The 19,968-nt window shown below is 41.6% G+C and overlaps 1 long non-coding RNA gene across 8 annotated transcripts in view; it reads right to left on the bottom strand.

The window, feature by feature from the left end:
• LOC140909618 (uncharacterized) overlaps positions 1–19,968 on the bottom strand; it is a 754,751-nt gene that overhangs the window by 119,861 nt on the left and 614,922 nt on the right. For 7 of the 8 annotated variants that reach the window (XR_013635609.1, XR_013635607.1, XR_013635614.1 and 4 more), the window contains exon 8: positions 3,781–3,837. The exons of the other annotated variant lie outside the window; for it this stretch is intronic. This is a non-coding gene — a long non-coding RNA (uncharacterized LOC140909618). The remainder of the gene's footprint in view (positions 1–3,780; positions 3,838–19,968) is intronic. 8 annotated transcript variants of the gene reach the window in all.

Genomic DNA, 19,968 nt, shown 5'->3' with positions numbered 1-19,968 from the left:
GATGCAGAAGTGGTAGGCCTGAGGAGCTGATGTCTGGATTGGGTTCTGAATGGTTCCATCCTTTGACAATGTTTTCACTCTGGCCTATTATAGTGATAGAGCTGCAAATGGGAGTGCTTGGATCCAGGGTTTGTTTATTTAATCTATACATACAGGGCCAAATCCTGGTCCCCTGTTCCACCAGCCATTCCAGTGACAGTGCAAAGCTTAAATACACAGGTTTAACCAGCTGGCTGGAATTCTCCTAGGCTAGAGCAAGGGAATCCCCAGGTCGGGAAGAGCCAACTATGTGGCTCTGCACCACCACCCTGCCTTGGTGTTGGGGTTGTGGCTGGAATGCTGCTGTACTCCGGTGATCTGATCAGTGGATGGTCCATTTGCGGCCACTGAAATTTTAAGCAGCCACAATACTACTATAAATTGTGCCAGGGCAGAAGCAGCCCCTGGATTGGGGAGAAGTAGGTAGTATACCAGCACCTTTTCATCTCCCCTTCTGAGCTATATGGAGCAGAACTCAGCCTCCTGCACAGACCCCTGAAGATTCACCCTTTGGTATGTTCATTTTTTTCTGTTATTCTCTTTGGCACTTTCAGCTTTATTTTTAAAAGCTTTGCTGTTCACTATGAAACAAATAATTCCTACTGCAAAAGCAAAACATAGACCAAATCTTTCCTGTTCCTGCTCAGAGAACCTTTAAAACTTACAAGTTTCAGTCTCTCTTTCACCTTAAATTGCAGCCCCACCTCCCAAAATCAAACAAAACCAACCAAACACGCAGCATACAAATAAATACAAACAAAAGATGCAATGGTGTTTTTTATGGTAGAAGTGAAGCTTAGGAAAAGATTTTCCTTTCTTGGCAGCTTCAAGTCCTTCAAATTTGATAGAATTCAAACTTGAATCAAAGTTAAAAAAGGCAGGAAACAGTATTCTCTAAAAGGCTAGAGAGAGACAAGAAGGAGGAATACCATTGGAGTAGCTGTAGTGTAACGTCCTACAGTATGTTTACTTTTCTTCTCCATCTCATATTTCTTCACAGGATCAGTCCCCCAGCATTGCAGGCCCTCCCAGGAGTACAATGCCCCTTCTGTGTATTGTGCAAGAGGCACTGAGTGCGCAGCAAATTCAAAAAATAAAAGGAAAAAAAAGATTCTCCCTCAATGCCATCATCATTTTTAAAAAAGGCAATTGATGTTGCCTGAAGCAGTGGCTCTGAAGCCCAATTATACCACATTTCATTCAAGTGTCAAAAATTGGAATAATAATAACCAACCACGAGGAACACATATGTGAAATGATGCTGCCATCTTCTTTTGTTTTGACCAAGCATTTTCATAAATTCATGCTTAGAGCAGACCTTCTGCCCTGTTCCTTCAAGGACTTTCTTCTTTGCTATAGTTTTCAGTTCTTAACAATTGGTTTCTCTACTATTCTAGAGACTAACAAATTTATTTGAGCATAAGCTTTCGTGAGCTACAGCTCACTTCATCAGATGCAGTAGCTCACGAAAGCTTATGCTCAAATAAATCTGTTAGTCTCTAAGGTGCCACAAGTACTCCTTTTCTTTTTGCGGATACAGACTAACACAGCTGCTACTCTGAAATCTACTATTCTAGTGCTGACAATTGCTCATATAGGTTCCCATGCTCTCACAACTGTGTAGTCAATCATTTGTAAATTAGCTACCAAATCAGATCTCAGAAAGATACTAGTAGTGTTTGTTCGTTGATAATATTTTAAGTGAGTTTATTTCTTGGGAAATGTGTAAGATTACACTCACTACCACATGTATTCACAGAATAGAGAAGGCATAGACAGAAGCAGAGCAGTAAGTCCTGGTCCTTGGTTTTCTTGGGCCCTATGATGTCTGGGGCACTCAGGCAGACATCAGTAACCTGCCCATTTTGAAGTGGGATGTTTGGGAAAGGGATGCATTAATAGAGCTAGTTATGAGTAGTGGAAGTTGAGGTATTTATAGACGGCTTGTTGGGGTTCGTTTCTCCATGCAAACAAAGATGAGGATTCTGTAACACAAGGATCACATGCATAGAGAGATCCTGGACAGTAAGCTTCTCTTTGTTGTTTCACCAATGTTCCTCAACCCTGAATTAAATGGCTGGTGGATTTTGTAACTCTTGACCCACAGGAACTGGATTTGAACCTCTAACTAACAACATACAGGCCTCCTAACATTTATTTATAATTAACCAAGGTGGATATAGCACTGTGGGGCTAGCTGAACAATTCTAAAGGAAATCAGAACCTACTTGAACCAGCCCTCTTTGAACATGTCAATTCAAACTTCAACACTGTGAGTTTGGTTTGGCAGCCAATATTTTATACATTAGTATTGCAATGCAAAAGACTTGTACTCCAAGGGCCCAGCCATGCATGGCAGGGAGAATGCATTTGCTGGATATTTTTTCATGCCTTCAGACCATTATCTTCAAATTATGCTCTGGGAGGGGTTAAGCCTTCAGTAAGGTTGCACAGGTGTAACTGATGGCCCCTTTACTGAAACTCAAAAAACCTATTTGATAGCAATGCACAAGAAGGAGTTGATGCCTACAGTTTACAGTTTTTATATCCGCTGTCTTTCAGTTGTATTTGCTATTTAGTATTAACAGAAGCTAAAGTATTAATCACTTATTTTAATCACTAAAGTATGCAGATGTGACTCCCAGGGAACTAGTAAAAAGATGCCAATTTTATATAGACACTTTACAGAGCAGAACCACATTTCAAGCAACACCTTCCAACAAGAGATGCAGTACATGTTTATTCAGTGTCAGTTATTCAGGTAGAATAACAAAATGCTGTTTTATTGGCAACTATACATTCATGCATATTAGGCCAACGGCAATTTTCCTAAGGTTTTCCCTGTCTTAGGATCCATGATCAGAAATATTTAAAACACCAAAGGCAAACATTCAGTGTGAGGGACAGTAATGTGAAAAATGAAAGTGGCTCTAGCTGGATTGTACATTAAATAAAAGGCAGAGAATGAGAGCTGAGTGAATTTTTATATGTTACATTACTACAAACCAGTCAAAGATTCTGACCCCTGGCATCAGAGAAATGATGCAGTCATCTTCCCAATTTTGATACTTTCAATAAAATCATTCCCAAGAGGGCTGGAAAAAATCTCTCTCTCTCTTTCTCTCTGTCTCTCTCTCTCAATAAAATGAGAAGCCATCTGTATTATGAGAAAGCATACTAATAATTTGATAGTGTTCTGAAGTAGCTTTTATAAAGCTTTTGCTTGGGATTTAATATTGCCCAGCAAGTCCATCAGATTTCCATGGCTTTGTTGGAAAAAGAAAAGTACAGCACTGATTTGAGCTCCTGCCTGCTGCAGGTCAACAACTCACATATCAACAGAGATAACTTTGAAGATAATGTGTTCAAATCTTCTAAAGCCAACCTACCCCATAATGAAGAGGCATCAGGACAGTTTTTAATTTTAATAATATAGCAGGGCTGGGTCCCATCCGTGCCCAAGTACTAATCTGCTAAATATTACATTTACTTCTTACAGTGAAACAACTACTAAACAATTCAGATCTTTGACCAGGGTTTGCAGAAGGGCTTCTGAGTTGTTGGAGATCTTTGTAGAACTGAACATGATTCCACTGAGCTCTTTCTAAAACAATATTTCAACGTAGCACAAGATTCCCTATATTCCCCCCACCTTTTTTTTATAAAAAAGCCAAAATAGTTGAACAGCAGTCTGCAGTGATGAATACATACATGCAGTCAAAATAATTAATGTCAACTTACAAGGTCTTCTGGAAAAATATCATCAAAGGGAATCCACATATGGCTCCTCTTCTACACCTTGTGGAAGGAAAATACTACAGGTTGAGAGATCGGAAGGACAAAAATAGGTATCAAGACAAAAAATGCTGTTTAGTGCACTTATTAACTCATAAAATAAATTTGGGTATAAGGGACCATGGCAGAGACCAGGTCAGAGGAAGGCTGGTCTTGTAATTAAGGCACTGGGCTGGGAGGCATGAAGACTGGCATGCTAGTCCTTGTAGTTGTGCTGCTCTAGAGGATTTTCAAGTGTTTAGCACCCACAATTAGGGTCAGATTTGCTGAAGAGCTCAGATCCCCTTCAGCACTTAAATCAAAGGGGCTCACTTTTCAAAAAGCATTCTGCTCCCTTTGGGACTTTTATGTCCAGAGTTTCAGATGGAATTCATTACCTGGAATACTGAGTTTTTCTGAATATCTAACCCCAACTGCGGGTGCTGAGCACTTTTGATTGTAACTTCCCTTTGTCTCAATGTCCCATCTGTAAAATGGGAATAATAATACCTCTTTACCTGGCCGGGGTGTGATGAGGATAAATACTTGGGAAGTAGTCGGACACTGTAGAGCAGGGGGCCAGATAAACATATGATTTGGTGCTAACAATTCTCTTCATCTGCTCTAGGAATTACATTATCCTTCAGTAAGTACTCTAACACTCAGAACAACATCAGGTTTAAAAGTAATGATTGTCTCTGCTTTTATAATTCTTCCTTTTCAAAAATGGAAGAGCTGTGTTGCTTCCTGAGTCTGCATTAGCCCCAGAGAATGAGCTGGATTTTGTTCCTTTGTCCCAGGATGCCTGGAATCCTGTCCTGCTCAGTGTGGAGACAGCAGTGACTGAGGACAAACACAGGAATGGATTTTAAGCAGCAGGCCACAACTTTATTAAACTTAACACAGGGGAGGGATGCTACCCACCCTGTCACCCAGACTCTCACCTAGCATGCATTTTAAGTGGTTCCACTGTGGAATCACAGGACTCCTACTGTATAACCCATAAGTTGGGGTATATTCTCCTCAGCCTACCCCTCAGTTCAATTTTGAGTCCTACCAACCACCTGCTTTCCCTGAGGGGGACAGAGGGTACTAAAAGGGGACCCTTGGCCCATGAAGGCCACAAAATATTCCTTATCATATGAGTACAAGGTCCATCAGTAAAACCCCAGGCATTGAAAACCAGCCACAAGTTGTAACAAACCTTACCAAGTACTATACTTAATTATTAAATCATATTCCTATTTAACTATGCTGTGAGAAAGGTGACAAACTCTCCAGGTCTCTGTCAATTTGGAAAGAAAAAAATTCTTTCCTGATGCCAAAACAAGAGATTGGTCAGACCTGCCACATCTGCAAAATACAGCTCTGAAGCTACCATTACGGTGTGGGGAACATGAGGCTGCTGGAAAGAGCAAAAAGGACTCCATATGCCATCCAGGCTAGCTTTTAAATTAATGAAAGGGAAGGGTGAGGGACCAATCACCTCTGTCCTCCCCAAGCTAGCCAATGAGTAGCTAGAGACTCTGAAGGGGAGGCCCCCCCCCCGCCCGTGAGCCCCCCGCCCCCTCCCCCCGCGAGCCTTCAGTGCATTCTCTTCCTCTGTTCAACTGGGGCTCTCTCAGTGCCTCCAGCTCCACCAAGCTCCCCATCGAGTGAAGCCGGTGGGTGGCATTTTTTCAAGTAGTCAGCTGATAGGTCTGGTGCGTACATAGTAACATTGCTGGGTTAAGCTAGTCAGACGCCTTAAATGTAATTCCAAACATCTGTAGCTGGATTTATAGTGATCTAAAAGTAACGGAGAAAAGGACAACACTTATTCAGTGACAAAAAAAGAAATACATAAGATTTCCCATGTTGCTCTTGTTGTCTGTGCCACCACATATGTAATAACGACCCAATGTACTGTAATTCACAGTGACACTGTCAGACGGCAAACACAGTCAGAAACCATGCCAAGCAGAGAATAGAGCTTTATTTTGCTCTTTTATTTTCAAGTACAGTCTTGCACTTGCCTTATTTACGGCTATTCAGTTGGTGCTCTGGGGTAGAGGGGGCCGGGATTTACAGACATGGATGGCCTACTCGCCCTCTTGTTTGTTTACTCATAAACATTCAGAGAACCTTTAAAAAAGCACTTCTTTTCAAGTCACATGAAGGTGAGCAGCCTCTTTGCTAGTTCTAAGGGATCTCTAGTAACACACTGCTTTATGTCTGATGAGGCACTGTGCGCAATTGTCTGGCTGACCACTTCCAATTTTGGCTTGACCGTTTTGCTGCTCTCATCCAGGCAACAAAAATAGATCCTGACTTGGATGGATGAGGAGAAGGAGGTAGAAGACGGCTACTGAACAGACTGAAGCTATAATTAACAAGGTTTGCTCTGCTGTACCAGGAAGGCTTGATCTTCCGTAGCATGAGGTCCACACTTAGCAGGTAGGAACAGTCAGTACACGTGCTATGAGCGCAGTGGGCTTTACACCACATTGTTGCCCTGTAAAAGTTACATATTTCTGAAGGAAGGTTTAAGAAAGTGAACAGGATCCTTCTCTATACTGTCTTGATGATATCTGAAGAAGACGTAGCATGTTTTACTTCAGAAACGTATGTCTGCATTTGTACTGGGGTATGAAGTTTCATGAGGTTTTGAGAGAAGCTCCAAAAGCTTTTAATGTAATTCAAGAATGTCATGTGTGGGTAAAATGACACCTCTAACTTTAGATTTCAAGCCCAATTCTCAGAGTTTGTGCCTGAACTTTCGTATATAATTTTCGAATACTTTGATTTAGAAGAAGTACAGAATAAAATACTTTGTGAGGAAAAAAGTGTTTGCTTGTTTCCATTGTTTGTTAACCTCCTTTTCCCCCAAGTGGTAAATGAATTGCTCTCAAGTGCACACACCAGTCTGCCCACCAAAACACATTGCGCATCAGTGGGCATTGTGGGAAACTAGCTGCTCCCTTTGTATAGGCACACACACAGTGAGATCCAAATTCATAGAGCAGTACAGTTCTGGAGAACTGGCTGTGAGCTGTCCTGCTTTATGAGAGGTAGTTTGGTTCCAGGCGATTGGGTCAGTGGACTAGGAGCTGGGGATGTGGGTCCAAATTCTCCATTGGCATACATTTGCATAGCTTTAGAGATTTCAATGGAGCTGGGTCAATTTACACCAGAAGAGAATTTAGCCCATGGAGTCTAGTCCTAGCTCTGCCTCTGACTTGCTGTGTGAGTTTCAGTAAGTCACTTCACCTTTTGTGTCTGCTACCCCAAATACCCCATCTATAGAACAGCAGTTGCCAATAAAAAGTTAGCATTTGCCAGCACCACACAATGGTATCTGAAATTACCTCTATTTAGAACAAGAAATAACCATAACTGTGCATTGGTTAGCATACACTACCCTTTCAATGATTGCCCCATAACTGCTTTCCTTTATCCTTCTCTCTCTCTTCTCTAGCCTTGGGGAGGTAGCCACCCAGTTACCACTTTGGGACTCCCCTCTCTCTCCCACCCTCCTAGGGGATGGGTCATCAGGATCTTCCCCTCCCTATTCAAGCCAGGGCAGTGGGGCTGAGCTGGGATCTCTTTCAATGCTTTTTCATTAGTTTTAGGTCTATCCTGCACCCCCATGTCCTATCCTAAAGCAGGAGATCCTCCACCACTTTCTTCATGTCTCCTCCATATTGGGACTGTATATGTGGTTGTGCGTATGTGTGGAGTGGGAGGTGAAAGAGGAACAGACTTCTCCTCCCATAAGGTTCAAGGATTGCCCAGCAGCTCACAGATCACCAAGCGGAGCTAGAGTGGCACAAATTAGCTCCTCACTCTAGAAGCCCATCATCTCCAGACCTGAATATTAAACTATTACTTTTCAGTGACTTTCACAGTATTCAGGGAATTTAGGATTTAATTTCCCTCTTCCTGGTTATCATCTTGAAAACTGGACCACAGTCCCACGAGAATACCCACACTGCACACAATACTGCATGCAGGGTAGCTAGTGACAGGTGTCCACGATTCAATCCCTTAGAATTCTGTAGTTCTAAAACATTTGTTTCCCTCAGTGAGGCCATATATGAGCTCTGAAGCAGTTTTTGCCTATAGATAGGCCTTCCACAGAAAAATGGATCCAGAATACCTTAACTTTGGGGCCTGGGTTGAGAATTGTAATCTGCATTAGAATTGGAATTTTACAGCTGCCCCATTAGTTCTTCATAATGGGTCAAACAACAACCTTAGATCTGGACATACTCAAGTCTGGAGTTTTTTGAAGTCTAGGTCTGAACTTTGCACATATTTTGGAGTTATTTATGCTCAGAGATCAAAAATTCCCCAGGCTTCAACAAATTGACTTTGCAAAGGTTAGCATTAACAGCCACCAGTTTTATAATAATCTCAACACAGGTTTAATGGGCAGTTAACCCCAATTGATAGAGGAGGGGTGAGGGAATACGGATAAAAAAAGGATAGCTGAGGATTAGGGGAATTAAAGAGGTATAAAATAGAATAAACATGAAAATAAAATGAACGAAAAAAGGGCAGAAATTCACTTTGGAACTGAGACCAGGCATGGAAAGTCTCAGACCTAGGGGAAAATACTTCAAGGCTTATGAATGACAGAAAACAGGGGGTTATGGCCAGTTGGATTGAAGCCATAACTACAGGTGCTCATGTGTTAATGTAACCTCATTTTGGTTCAATATGTGCTACAGTATTTCTTTGTCTTTGAATTTCATTCCCCCCAGAATAAGGAGAGGAAGATGTTTGTTTGTTTGCTTTTACTTTCTTTTTCAATGGTGCAATTTTGCTTTTCAGGAACTATGATTCCCCCCCCCCCCAATCTTCCCTCCCCTACCTGATCATTGTTTGAACAGGAATGGAATTCCCAGTCCCAAAAGCCCATATGTGATTTCTGTGGTGTGATCCCAAATTACCTAATCACAGCTCACGTGCCAGTGCACACTGACCGTTTAACATCTTTTTTCTTTGAGCTGAGGACAGAAAGTGCAAGTTGGCTCAGATGTAAAAATAATAGCTGGGTTAGGCAAGACCCTTCAGAGTGGGTGTGAAGTCTATAAATATATATATATATATATATATATATATATATATATAGCTAGGCACTAACAAGCAAGTTAGAAAATGATCTATTTAAAGTTTCAAATCTGATTTAGATGCTGCTTTGAAGCAGAGTGGGTAGCCAGTGGATTCTGGTCTCCATCATCATTCTTCAAATAAAAAAATTAAAAAATTATGATAATTATATGTTGTGAAATCTGGATGGGGGCATGCTACATCTCTGCATATCTTCCACTGTAATTAAAGCTTTCCGCTGATTCTTCCTGAGTGCAATTGTTACTTCAAATGTGAATTAATAAATCATGTCCATCTAGTTAAGAATTAAAATCAGTCTCAAGTATTCTTGGTTAGATCTGCAAACTTAAACACAAGGAGGGATGAACGTTCCTAAGAAAACCTCAGCAAAAAAAAATGGATCTTGTCTTGTTTAGGGTTTTTCAGGTATCTGAAAAACATACACAGCGTGAAGTTACATGACTTACCCATATGGAAGCATTTTTCTAGCTTTATACCAAAACAATATGCAAATGGTCTACCCCTACTTTCACTCATGACTGGATACAAATACAAAATTCAAGCTGAGTAATGCTAACTGCCCAAACACTCTGCTCTAAAGGATCCTCAAGGGCTTCTGGTCTCCTGTGGTATACACAAAGCACTTTAGCTATCACAGTGAATTAGTGTAAGGCCTAGTAATGCACCTTTAAGTATGTGAGCCCTTTTAAGGCACTTAGAGGTCAAGTCTGTGGCTATATAAAGTATAACCTTTGGACATTTATTTTCACTTGCCTGTCCAGAGGCTCAGATGGCACGCAAAGGTGGTGTTTAATTTCATCAGCGCCGTTCAGATTCCAGATTGTCAGAGTCATCCATTGGCTGTGCTAGCCAACCAAAATTTACAGTAATGTAATAAAGCAAGGTAAATATTGGCAATCAAGCAATGACTGTTGAGCATGACTGCTTGTTAAAGGAGTAGCTGTCATTGTGAAAGCTGTCATTTTGCAACAGACCTCTAAACAATATGAACAACACAGAGCAAGTAAAGCCAGCCTATCCCTGGGACCATACACGCAGCCACGCTAGTCAGACTTTTGTCACAGTTCTCAGCTATTCCAGCTAAGAATAGGAGTCTCCAGAAATCAAATAGTTTTGGGAGGTAAATGTACTCTGCATGGAAACAATGAGAGGGTTAGACCGACATACACATGCTATGACAACAAAAAATTAAAACAGATGTAAACTGATATATCAGAATAAAAAGAAAGAGCTCCTTGATATCTGAATCTGAATGTAAGGGACACAGTAAGTTTAATCCTTAATCATGAATGCAGAGATAAGTGATAGCACACAAACAAAACAGTATTTTTCACAGACCCATTTAATAAAGTCCTTATACAAGCAAGCATAATTTTTTGCCCTGACATACTGAATTCAGGAGTGGTTTTTACTAGGAATGGAAACTAAGTGTGAAATGCACATGACGTCCTTGCGGTCAGATAACTAGGGCTGCCATGTGCATGCCTGGAGACACCTGAGCTTACTGATCTCTAGAAGCCTGCTGGAAAGTTCTGCAATGCTGCCAGGCCTTCCTCACTACTGCCACTGAAACACTGTCTTTTCCCATTCCATTGGGAAGTCCCTGGGTCCTGGAGAGACCGTGTCTAATTTGGTACATACAGGACACAATCAGTTTTCTACACAAAGCCTTCCCTTTTAACATTGGTCCCCTAGGTTGTTTATTCGGGGAGTGATTTATCTTGCCTATGGAGATTCAACAGGGGATGAGTCCTGGATGTCTAGCAAAAGAAGAAGAGATAGCACTTTTTAACCTTCCTGGAGTACAAGTGAAAACACACAAATGTTTACCAAAGAGGCCCGAGTAGTTTGTGCAATGGTGTGAGTCACCTGTGTGTATAGTTACCACAATTGCATGGGCAAACCACAGCATAAAGTTAGGCACTGGCATTGCAATCACTTGGATTTGTATGCACAATACAGAAATTATGTGGTCCTCCATTTTATACACAGATCTCAGGTTCCTCTCTTATTTGGTCCAAGAACAAGGACTAAACTGAAGGTGAAGAAGCGGGAGAGATGCCTCAGCAGTTTGGAGCTTCACCAGCAGCTTCTAACATTGATTTACAAATAATGCAATAAATAAATAATGATAAAAGTGGTGTGTGTGTCCACAGACTAACCCTGTAAATGTGACTTTTGTGCAGAGATACTAATCAAATTAGTGCTATTTTTAGCAGCTTTAATCTGAGTGCATTTCTGAGTTTCTTTTCTAAATTTGTGCCAGGTGAATCTAAAGAAAACTTGCAGTTCTGTTCCAAATAAAATGCTGAAGTCCTGATCCTTGTTGGATACTTCTCCTAACTCGTGCAAATCTTCCAGGACTTGAAAGCTCACTAGAGAGGAAATATATCCACTCCATGCTGATTTTGCATGGATTAGAAATACCATGAAAGCAACAATCCATTCTGTCAGTGTTTTAGTGCGTCCACTAAGCCAAAACATGTAGGGGAGGGAGAACATTTAAAACAAGTTGCATCTCTGAAAATAGCAAAACAGCCTTGGGTTTGGTTCGAGCTCTAAATTAAGGTTCTGGTTGCTTCCTGTTGGTGACATCTGAAAGAAGATAGGTAAAAGCAACACACAAACGAATGCTCAGAGTCTCAATTTACAGTGGTGGGTAGGGTTCACACTGTATCTAACTCATCACCAGGGAGACGATGCTGCCCCTAAGGAGTCTGCATTAGTTGGTTCTTATTTGATCTGAAACCCGTTTCACTGTTGCTCTGCACAGCATTTCATATAGGATACTTCAGCACAGGCAAGGAGATAGCAAACTGGCTTGGCACTGAGGAGCAGGAGGGAATACATGGAGTCATCCTCCCTCCTCTTCTGCGTCTCTTCTTCTCCAAAGTTAATGCAAAGAGGGATGCAAGGGCTCTGAGTACCCTCACAGAGTTAAGCAACTATTCAGTTTGGTGTCAAGGACAAGAAATATATTCATGATTCCATTCACTGATTTTACAACAGCAAGAGTTTATTTCATGTCAAGAGGCTCTGAAAAAAAAGTTGGGGGAAAGGGAAAAGAAACATATTTAAGTGAATCTGTGCATGTCAGGAGAGGGAAAAGGTTATGCTCTCACCCAAAAAAATGTCCAGTGGAAACTGAAAAGTGTTGTAACACCACAGTTAATAATATCAATCAAATTCAGTCTCCCTGTTTAGTGCAGATGTCACCAGCCCCACTGGGGAGACAGCGCTGCACTGTACACAGAAGTAAACAGACGCTACACTACTAAAGGAAGGAGCCTGATTCCTCCACTGACTTATTGAAGTTGCAAAGATAGACACCACATCACCTGCCAGCTACTCTGGTCCCTCCCCATCATCAGCAAAATACAGATTTCTCTTTCAAATGTGGCTTCCCTACCCAATCAGCCAAGAATTGCCTCCAACCAGAGGCTGAGTCCACAGCAACATCACAATGAAATTCATTTATGGCAGGCATGTTGATGACAGTCAAGCGAGGAGTGGAATTCAAGTTATGAGGCTACGCTGCCATCCTCCTGTTTCAGTGTCCAGGTGTCAGCATGTGAATAGACTCCAGTGAATTGCTGTACATTCAAGGCGCATGTCTTAAACCGTACACTATCGAAACTTAGCAGAGAAGAAATGATACACTGAGAAGAACAAGGCTACTTTTTGGAGCTGATAAAAGGTGTCAGAACAGACTAGTATCAACATGTCCCTAATGCAAGGATAGGCTAGCAGTTGTCCATGGTGTAGCTCACAGCTGATAGTTGTGAGATTGTCTGGCTTAAGCAGGAATGAACATTTCTGTTTAGTCCAGGCATGTCTTGCAGCTAAACACAACTCACTAAGCTGCTGTCCTTTCTGGCTGACCTGTTTAATAAACTGACCATAAGATATCTTGTTGCAGAACAAAAATAGCCCCATATCCTTCTCTATTTTTTTCTTATCCCCATCCAAACTACATGCAAGATTTCTCCCTAATATAGACTCCTAGTAACTTGCTGTAGTCTGTCATCTCTTATAAAATGCATACAAGACACATTGTTGATCTTTCCCATTCAGAGTTCAAAACCCTGCTAACACAACACTGTCCAGAGCAATTTCTAAATCCCTCTGAGTTAAACTTTAATACTAAAACATAGCCAATAGAGCTACAGATGACTGCAGAAGAGCCTGCAGAACAGATTCAGGCCCCCCAAATTCAAAGATGACATAGAGCTGTATTTCCAGAGAAGAGTGACAGGTGTCTTATTGCTTGAGTACCCAAATATCATGTAGCACTGGCATTGCCTTGAATCTCCTCGCCCAGCCATAAATCATGGGCCACAAAGACAGCCAAAGAACTTACAGAGTGAGCTGCAGCAACCAACAGACAAATCTGAAATTGCAGGGCAGGCCACAGAGATGATGATGGTGATTAAGTCAGGCATAGATGAGTTGATGTAGTTGAATGTGGATTGGTGTCAAATAGTGCAAACTGATGTAATTTACATCCTCACCAAGTCAAGAAGTTGGGTTGTAGCAGGAAAACCATCCAACAGGAGGGTGTAAGAAGAACGTCACCTTCCTGGGCACCATATCCTTTATTTTATACTCTCCTCTTGATCTCCTTCCACCTTTCCTTCAGCCAAGTGTGTAAGTCATATCATCTTTCCTCAGCTTGCTCTGATTTCCTGACATGTAACTCGCACCACTAGGTACATCACCCACATGTTTGACCCTCAACGTTGGTTTTGATTCTGGCAGCAGATATCTAGAGCACAGCAGAAACATGATTTCAAGGTTTACATAACTAAAAAGATCTCGAAAGAGATTCTGCAGCCCCCTAAAGAACTGGGACATGTGGATGAACATAAATTAACCACTGCTCAACTTCTGTTTCAAAACCTGAAAGAATGCTGTGGGCAAGAACAAAGTAACTAATGGCCACGTTCCTGCATTGTTCCATAGGGTTTGGGTGTTTGTAATTCATCTAAACTAAAATATTCTTAGCTTTATCATAATCACTCAAATGCTACCAGTTTCATATCTGCATGTGGTGCACAGAATGATTGCAAAAAGAAAAGGAGTATTGTGGCACCTTAGAGACTAACAAATTTATTTGAACATAAGCTTTCGTGAGCTACAGATCACTTCATCGGATTGCAAAGTATCTTAAGAAGGGTACAGCATGCATTTGGACTATTCCTTATCACTGGGATTTTCAAAGTAGCTTAAAGGAGTTAGACACTCTAAAATTCTTGCTTTTTGAGAGGCAAACCACACAAGCCTCAGAGGTTAGGTTCTGCTAAAATGTGACAAAATTCAACTATGTAGCCAGGTTTTAACCAGAATCATCTGAAATTTACTATGTATTCATGCAGCTGAATCTTTTAGCAAGGATCAGTGATCTGAATAAAAAAAGCCGTTGACATATTTAGTAGTCAAAATCAATTTTTATTAGCTGATATTTGTCATATTTAAGCATTCAGTTGACCCAGCCCTACATGGTTCTTTCTCACCTTGCCAACCAATTCGTGCTGTTTCCCACGTCTATCTCGAAGGGGTCTCTCTCTCACACACATGTCCCTTTCCAAAGCAACACCTGTAACTGACTATGTAGGTATCGGGAATGAGAAGCTCCTGGACAAGTATGAGAGGAGCAGCATACCAGGCCCTACCGCCCCCCAGTCCTTCCACAGGAATCAGACCCACAGCTCCCTATGTTGGTGCCCTCGATCCTAAGGCGCATGTGGAGGAAGAGAAGACAACAAGCATGGACCTCTAGGACTTCATCAGGGAGCAGAGGATGAAGTAGCAACAGCAGGTGGGCTGGAGCTGAGTGCAGAGGGGCGCACAAGCCAATGCCTGGATTCAGATGGCATTTGGGAATCTGAATATTAATGAGAGACCTGGGAGAAATATGTGCACGTAAACCTGAAGGGTTTGGTTCGCTTCCAATCTCTGTAAATTAAAGAACATGGTTCAGTGTGCGAACCCTGCAGGACTCACACAACTTTAATTTTAACTCCACCCACCATACAGATACTTGTCTCTATGAAACAGCACAGCACACAATTCCGAGTCAACCTTTGCCAACAAGGAGGCTGAAGACTTTTTGGGCAGGGGCGCAATGGCCTCCTGCAGCCTTACACCCCTGCGGAAAGGAATAACTTCTATTGCAGTGCTCACACTCAGGGAATGCCAGGAGTACTCCTGGCTTGCTTTCACAGCCACACTGGCTTCTCCAAATGGGAATGTGGCTGTGGCCTCAGACTCCTCCAGGATAGCCAGGAATGATGAACCCCTGTGGTAGGGTGCATACTCTGCACTGTCTTCAAAGGTTGCACAGGGACTTTGAGGGTTCCAGGAGTCCTTATTCCTGGAGCCTGGGCTCTGGACCCTTTCCTCTCATGTGGTTTCAGAGCCCAGGCTCCACTGCAAGCCCAAATGTCTACAATGCAATTTTATAGCCCCAGAGCCCCAGTCCCCTCAGTCCAAGTCAGCTGACCCAAGCCAGCTGCAAGTCTTCTATTGCAATGTTGACATACCCAGAGGGTTGCACTAAGTGCTGTCTTAAAAGGTGAATTAAAAATAGTAATGTCCTGTGTAGGGACCCTTCCCACCAAATATACTGCAACTCTACAAGAGCCAACCACTCTTTGCAAGATCTCACTTTTGTGAAACACTCTCTGAACTGTCCAAACTGGCCCTGAGAGCTGGATGTATTAAAGAGGAATAGGCGAAGAAAATGTCTTGTTGAATTTGTGTGGATGAGTGTGGGAAAAAGGGAAGGGGTACTGGTGACACAGACAGTATTCGGCTACTATAAAAACCATCGTGGCCAACATTTTTAAACCTGAGTATATAAACAGAGCATCCTGATTCATGTTTAGGCACCTACATATAAATGGCTTTATTTTGAAAGGGACTGAGAATTTTTGTCTAAAGTTTGGATCCTAAACCCATATGTACGCACAAAAATAAAAGCAGTCTGCTTTTCAAAAGGGACAAGAGTTCTGAACTTTCCTCCCATCCATTTTAATGGGATTTGCAGGAGCTTAGAACTTCTGAAAATCAGACCACTTATATTGTGCCTAAACATGGTTTAAGGAGCCAAACATTGGTTTGAAAATGCTGGCACATGTGGCTGTGTGAAATATGCACAGTAGCTGCACACACGTTTTGAAAAATGTGTGCCATTTGTGTGCAGGATCATGTTAGCTGTGTGCACCACTGACCAGTTACAGTGGTGCCACATATCGCCATACCCTCCCCACCCAAAAACTTTTGGTGATTCAGAGAAAATGAAACCCAGCTCTGAGCCCCCGTTGGCTTCATTTTTCAAAACCAAAACACCACCTCCTCAGCCCATGGTTAATAGAAGCAGGAGATGTGGACATGTGAGTTACCTACACTAGCTGCATAGTAAGTAATTTGATGGATGTATAATTGTTTACCCAATCTGTTGCACTTGTCTCCTCCCCAACGTGTGTACAATATCCAGATGGGATGTAAGGCCATGTGATGGAACTTTGCACTTCCCAGGTTGCTGGACACTGTAAACATCATGAGGTGGCATTTTGAACCCCCTAGGAATGGAACAGCCCTGACACTTGCATATTCTCTTCTCTTGGAGGCACAGTAAGTATTGCATAGGCAGCGTCACAGCATGGACACGAGGATTAGGCAAGAAAAGAATTAAATGGGGTGGGGAGAATGGCATTTCGCAATGGATGAAAATGCCACTGCACGAAGCAATATGAGCTCCTGAGGAGATATTTGATCCCTCTGGCCAGAACAGCAGAATATGCGAAGCATAGGCTTGGATACCAGAAATTCCCTGCCACAAAATAAAGCATAAGGTGAATTAGGTTACTGAATTCTCATACACATACCTAGCTCATGTTACCATTAATTCAATCATTTGAGTTAATGGAGTCGCACAAAACAGTCTCAGACAGCACCTGAGTCTAATAGATTCCTCCTTCAACACAGCCCCTCACTGTCAACATTTACCAGTCACCACTATCACTGAGTGAGCAGGCCTCAGCATTGAAGCACATTTGTTTGATCTCCATATTTGTCTTATTCCCAGTATTTCCCTTATTTCACATTTCTTTTTTTTGTGTTTTTTTTTTAATTTTCCCTTTCCTCATGCCTTTAGTGTTTAATTGCCTTTTCGCTTTTCTTCTTCTCCCCTTCATATCTTACTCTCTCTCCCAGAGTAACTAGGTGCCTGTGTGATACATTCATTGTTTTACACTGAACATTGTGGATGACCTGGGGAGATGACTGGGATTTTGGCAGTGATTGGCGAACTGTGGAGGTGTCACTTCAGTCTGTAGGTTCAAAAGTCAACAGCGGAGGAAAGTGGGCTTTGTTTGAGCAAACCCCAGTTATGTTGTTGACAGTGTTCACATTTACATTGAGCTGCTCAGTGCAACACTGGTTCCTAATTCTGGAGATGCCTAGAAGCAGTGTATACTTGTGCTCTGGCCACATGTAAGAGATTATACAATTCTATTTACTATTCAATAAAGTTAATTACCATAGCAGTCCCTGCATCACAGTATGCTACTTTGGAAAGAGAGCTTCTTCTTAAAGGAATGTTTTTTCTTAAGTAATGGCACTATCTGTTCTATTTAAAAAGCAGAAAGTATATTTCTAAATAAGTTTCTTGCTAGCCTATAATATTCATTTTTAATATTGTTCTTGATCTTTTTGAACACCCATTGTCTTATTAAAGACTTTTGTTGGTGTTGCTTTTGAAAAGGGAATATTGTGGGCCAAATTATCTGGATGAATCCACTTATGGTTTTTATTAGACTGCATTAGCACAAGCCAATTTCTGGGAATAATGGCAGAAGCGAGGTAAGTTGCAGCAGGATGGTAAAATGGCAGCAAGTAATTAGCTGAAAATGGCACCATCAACATGCAGCATGTAACCAATGTACTTGAATGTCGGAAAATAAACAAAGGAGTTGTGAAGCCTGAAATTCTTGATTTTGTCCCTTTTCTCCTGACTTAGCTGATCATCTCTAATGTCCGAGATATCCATGCCTGGTGCCTGGTTCTGTATCACACTCTCTCTGGCTAGGAGGGCTGAAGAGGCAGGAGCAGAAAAGGCTGTTTGGGATCCATTTGCTATAGCTGCCTTTTTTAATACAGTGCATTAAAACTGTCATTGTTCCTGTCTCATTTCCCCCTTGGTTTTTTTGGTTGCATATCATGACCAAAGAGGCTGGAACATCATGCACTAAGGAAATATTAATTCCTTTGCTGTTGCATCTAAAAGCTAAGATGATGAATTTCTGTGCCATGCTACATTATACGGGGATAAAGGAACAAAGGGGTGAAGGACAGTGGCTGCATGGTGTCTTAATCAGATGCAGATCAGCCTAAGAGCATCAGACCATCAAATCCCTGCTCTGCAGCAATCGTGCACCTTTAGTCAGGCTCTGAATGGGCTGAGATAGATTCGGGGCTTTATTGAAAGATCATACAGGATGACTGCAAAATCCCATTACTTGTTGATTAAGTATTGATTGCCTCAGTATTAACAAGGCAGCTAATACGAAGTGACCTCTGAAGCCAGTGGTTGGGGGGGGAGACAATTTACTAAAACAGGCAGGCAGATGAATAAGGGGCTAGATCTGCTCTTGGCTTTTAGCTTCGGTTAAAATGTCACACTCGATAGTGCAGATCAATGCCCACTTTATTTCCTTGCAGCCGTCTTATTACCATCATGAGGCTGCCTCCTTTGATGCTTTTTAATGACCCTCTGAACCGCGTGCTCTGCTTACCCACTGCCTTTGACTAAAAGGAAAGGAAAAGGGTTTTTTTCCCTTGCTGGTGATGGAGTGGCTGAGAACGTGACATTGTGCCAGTATAACTGGAGCAATGAGGTTTCTCGGGTCACCGGTGCTGCGACTCTGCTCTTTCACTTGGTTTCTAGCTTTTCTTTCGTTCTTTTCTAGATTTCAAAAGTCTTGCTTCTTTTCATAACTTCAAAACTGCAGACATATTAGGAGACCACCTACTGACAACTTCTGGCCAACATTCTTATTTGTGTTTTTAAGTGCAATAAGTTTAGCAGCTCTTGTTACAGTAATTCTCGTAGAAAGGACATCACTCAATTGTTCCAAGCCTGCTTTGTTTCTTGTTACCATTTTACAAATATTAGAATCACTTTTGATAATATGGAAAGGCATCAGGGGATGCACCAGACAGACCTAATTGTATTCTTCTGAATCAAAATCAGGCTGCAATCGGTATACACACACAGACACACACACACACACACACACACCTTTCACTTTGCTACATATACGTCCAGGAAAAATTCCATGGTCAGAGAAAGGATGATTCAGATAAGACTTTTTGAGCTTTTGTGATTCTGTGCTACAGGGTTCGGCAACCTTTCAGAAGTGGTGTGCTGAGTCTTGATTTATTCACTCTAATTTAAGGTTTTGCTGCCAGTAATACATTTTAACATTTTTAGAAGGTCTCTTTCTATAGGTCTATAATATATAACTAAACTATTGTTGTATGTAAAGTAAATAAGGTTTTTTAAAAATGTTTAAGAAGCTTCATTTAAAATGCAGCTCTTATCAGTTTAGTGTGATCCTTGCCCTTGCTTTTCCTTGCTGAGTTTTCCAATGTCTGGCACATATTTGGATACTTTAAGTTGCACACAGGCTTCTGAGTGATCAGTTGTTAACTGGCTCCAAGAGGGACAGAGGACAGATTTCATGTGTGAAAATACCTGTTCACACAGGTATGTGGATCCAAATGCTGAAAGCATTGCAAATGCAATTTTCTTCAAACAGTTAAATTTCACTGGCAGGGATGTCTAGCAGGTCAGAACAGACTTCCCATGATCTCTCTCGGTAGCTTCAAGTGCACTCTGCAGATCTCCAAACTTTGATGCCCACCATTCTGAGCTTTTTAACTGAATGAGCTGCATTTTGAAATCTTCAACACCCATCCACTGAAATACAGACAAATCCAAGTCGCTTTCATTGAACTTTTCAGGTTTAGTTAGAA

This window comes from Lepidochelys kempii, chromosome 3, assembly GCF_965140285.1.
Source record: "Lepidochelys kempii isolate rLepKem1 chromosome 3, rLepKem1.hap1, whole genome shotgun sequence".
Taxonomy (NCBI): Eukaryota; Metazoa; Chordata; order Testudines; family Cheloniidae; genus Lepidochelys; species Lepidochelys kempii.
Note: the sequence above shows the minus strand (reverse complement) of the source record. Positions and strands in the feature narration are given on the sequence as shown.